This window comes from Symphalangus syndactylus, chromosome 23 (assembly GCF_028878055.3).
Source record: "Symphalangus syndactylus isolate Jambi chromosome 23, NHGRI_mSymSyn1-v2.1_pri, whole genome shotgun sequence".
In the NCBI taxonomy this organism is placed as follows: Eukaryota; Metazoa; Chordata; class Mammalia; order Primates; family Hylobatidae; genus Symphalangus; species Symphalangus syndactylus.
In genome coordinates this window covers 63,422,815-63,426,814 of record NC_072445.2, presented here as the reverse complement: position 1 = coordinate 63,426,814, position 4,000 = coordinate 63,422,815, and the positions used below count along the sequence as shown (strand labels likewise).

The 4,000-nt window shown below is 46.7% G+C and overlaps 1 pseudogene; it reads right to left on the bottom strand.

Annotated features, from left to right (window-relative positions):
- Window positions 1–267: 267 nt before the first annotated feature.
- LOC129473794 (heterogeneous nuclear ribonucleoprotein L-like) lies at window positions 268–1,936 on the bottom strand (annotated as a pseudogene).
- Between the last annotated feature and the right edge of the window lie 2,064 nt (window positions 1,937–4,000).

Genomic DNA, 4,000 nt, shown 5'->3' with positions numbered 1-4,000 from the left:
AGAGATTCTCCTGCCTCAACCTCCTGAGTAGCTGGGATTACAGGCACCCGCCACCATGCCCGACTAATTTTTGTACTTTTAGTAGAAACATGGTTTTGCCATGGCTGGTCTCAAACTCCTGGCCTCAGGTGATCCGCCCACCTCGGCCTCCCAAAGTGCTGGGATTACAGGCGTGAGCCACCGCACCCGCCCTTGTACAATAATTTCTTAAAAGTGAAGAAGTGAAGGTTAATCTTGGGAGATATCAGGTCCGCTCTCGCTCCCCCTGCAGACTTCCAGCGCTTCCACTAAGGTTAAGCCTCTACAAACCTAGCATTCAAAAAAAAAAAAAAAAAGGAATACAAGATCTTTTGCCAAAAAAAAAACAAAAACAAAAAATGGCATAAAGGAAAGAGAAATGTGTTCCTGCTCAGATGGGACTCTTCCTAGGCACCTAATTAGGAGGCATGCTGAGCGGTGGAGAAACACAGCTTCAGAGAGTAAGGTATGGACCATTTGGGTTTTTCATCTGGTAATGGTTCAGGAAGCCCCGAGCCTCCAGGGCATCGCTCTTGGATTCCCACTCCAGCAGTCCAGAGGAGCTGCTCTCACTTTTGCCTGAGAATACCGTCACAGAAGATGGACGCTTCACGCCCAGCTCATCGCAGATCTCAAAGAAGTTCTCAGTCACCTCCAGCTGGGCGTTGAAGAGGTGCAGCACGTTGCTGCTGGGGTGCTGGATGCGGTTCTTCGCTGCCCGCTCCAGGGTGGGGAACCGATTGTTCGGGATTCACTGAAGTCTCTGTAAATGCAAGACCTGACTTCCAACCCGCATGACTGACTGGGCTGATGGCTGGCTGCTTGGAGACAGACATTCAGCTTCTGCCCAAACATGAAGTTGTTGCTGAGGTGGGTAGTGGCCCGGTCCACAGTGTAGCCATCAGCCATCTCCACCATGGCGGCCCCCGGCTTGCTTTTCATGAATTTCACCTTCTCCACATTGCTATACAAGCAGAAGACATTGAAGACTTGGTCACAGTTCATCTTAGATTGATCCAAACCATAGACCACGAGCAAAGGGCTGTCGGGGTGAGGGCCATGCTCGAGTGGTCGGGAGGGCGCGGGAGGTGCCCATACTGGGGGCCGTAGCGACTTGGGCCCCGACAGTGACTCCCCCCCACTGGTGGACCCATCCTTTTCCCTTCGTAGTGAGGTCGGGGGCTGGGGGGCCGTAGCCCTCATCATGGCAATGGCTGTGATACCCACGGTGGGGCCCTCCATATTCTGTGGGGTGATCTCCCAGGAGAGGGGCCTGCCTCTGGCGTTTGTTGGGGTTGCTGCCAGGGTCACCTTGTCCACTGAGATTGGGGTTTGTGTAGTCCCAAGTATCCTGATTATTCTTGAACACATTCAAGCATGCAGGCTTTGCGTATTCGATCTTCAGAGTGCAACAGCCAAAATAGATTTCAGCCCCATTGAGTGAGGCCTTGGCCCACTGGCACTTTGAACACAGTCAAATTCCACCATGGCCTGAACTCCCTTCTTCCGGAAAATGGCAATTCTCTGGACAGGGCCACAAGGATTACCAATAGTGTAAAGAACATCGTGGTGATCGAATAGATGGGGTTCAGGATGGTAAAGAGAAAGCACAGTGTTCACTCTCCGGGAGTCATCCGAGTTCCCGCGGCGGGAGATCTTCTGGCTGGTAGAGTAGTTGACAAAAGCTGGGTGACCGGCAATGTATATTTGGTTGTCGGCTGTGTAGTTCACTGCGTTGCAAGCCCCCGGCACATCTTCAAACTCCACCAGTGCTTGTCTCTTTTTAGGCATTACCATCACATAGCTGATGGGTCCAAACTCCTGCAAGGCCTCCACAAGGTCAGCTTCCACCACACCGTCAATTAGGCCCCTAATGTGGACAACTGGGGAGGCAGGGGTTTTGTGTGGGTCATCGTAGTTCTCCTTAGAGATTAGGCTTCCGGGGCAGGCGCGGTGGCTCACGCTTGTAATCCCAGCACTTTGGGAGGCCGAGCTGGGCGGATCACGAGGTCAGGAGATCGAGACCATCTTGGCTAACACGGTGAAACCTCGTCTCTACTAAAAATACAAAACGCGCCGGGCGTGGTGGCGGGCGCCTGTAGTCCCAGCTCCTCGGGAGGCTGAGGTAGGAGAATGGCGTGAACCCAGGAGGCAGAGCTTGCAGTGAGCAGAGATCACACCACTGCACTCCAGCCTGGGCAACAGAGCGAGACTCCGTCTCAAAAAAAAAAAAAAAAAAAAAAAAGACATTAGGCTTCCATTGGATGGAATTCCCTACTCTAGAGGACAAAGCCACCACTCACCCGTTTCTGCTCCCTCAGGCTCCCACGAGGCAAGGCGGGAGAGACATTTTTCTTTTATAAAATAAAATCTGAGTTGAGAACCCATCTAAGATTTTTCAGTACCTTTGGAGTCAATTTAAAAATCCCACTGCAGGCCAGGTGCGGTGGCTCATACTTGTAATCCCAGCACTTCAGGAGGCCAAGGTGGGCAGATCACCTGAGGTCAGGAGTTCAAGACCAGCCTGGCCAACATGGCCAACCCCGTCTCTGCTAAAAATACAAACAATTAGCCAGGCAAAGTGGCTCGCACCTGTAATCCCAGTTTCTAGGGAGGCTGAGGTGGGAGAATCCCTCAAACCTGGGAAATGGAAGTTGCAGTAAGCTCAGATCGTGCCACTACACTCCAGCGTGGGCAACAGAGCGCAACTTCAACTCAAAAAAAAAAAAAAAAAAAAAAAGAAATCCAACTGCAGGTCTCTATCAGGGTGATGTGGTGGAGCTTCTTCCAAGGGACTCAGAGCTTGACAAATCTGGTCATAGTGAGAAAAACATTGGTAAAGTTGTCCAAAAGAGCAGACAAGTTCATTCAATGTATTTGACCCACTTTTAGGAGTTAAAGCAAAGAGCTAATTATTCAGTATTTAAAAAAAAAGATTTTTAGCTTTATTGTAGATACACTTTTGTGTAACGCGTAAGGTAAGGACCACACTTTTTTTTTTTGGCGTGGCATCTTTGTTGAATATTGATTGATCTTCAATGGAAGGGCTCATTTCTGGATGTTCTATTCTATTCCACTGGTTCATAAGTCTATGCTTAGGCCAATACAAAATTGTCTTGATTACAGTAGCTTTACTCATATAGTAAGTTTTGAAATCAGGTAGTTTAAGTCCAACTTTATTTTTCAAAATTGTTTGGCTTAAGGTTTTTTGCATTTCTATACAACTTTCATGGTCGCCTTGTCAAATTCTATTTTTAAAGCCTGATGAGATTTGATAGGGATGCATAGAATCTATAGATCAATTTAGGAAAAATTACCCTCTATAATATTGAGTCTTCTGATCAATGTACATGGTATGTCTCTCCATTTACTCAGCTCTTCAGATAAATAGCAATGTTTTGTGGTTTTTAGTGTATAGTTATTGCACTTTCTTTGTTAGATTTATTCTCAAGTATTTTATACTCTTTGATGCTGTTGTGAATAAAATTATTTTTAAATTTCATCTTACTATATTGAAATACAATTAATTTGTGTGTACTGAGCTTGAGTCCTGTGACCTTGCTGATCTGGTTGATTAATGCCAGTAATTTTTTTGGCAGATTCTTTGGGATTGTCTACATACAGAATCATGTTGTCTTTGAATAAATACACAACCTTTATGCCTCCTTCCCAATCTATATATATTTTGTTTTCTTGCATTATTTCATTGGCCAGAACCCCAAGTACAGTAAGTCCTCCCTTAAGACCATTGATAGGTTCTTAGAAACTGTGACTTTAAGCAAAAAGACATTTTGTTCTAGCACAGTCTTTTTTTTTTTTTTTTCTTTGGAGCTGGGACTATAGGTGCATGCCACCATGACTGGCTTTTTTTATTTTTTGTAGAGACAGGGTCTTGCTATGTTGCCCAGTCTGGTCTTGAACTTCTGGGCTCAAGGGATCCTCCCGCCCCTACCTCTCAAAGTGCCTGGGTTACAGGCGTGAG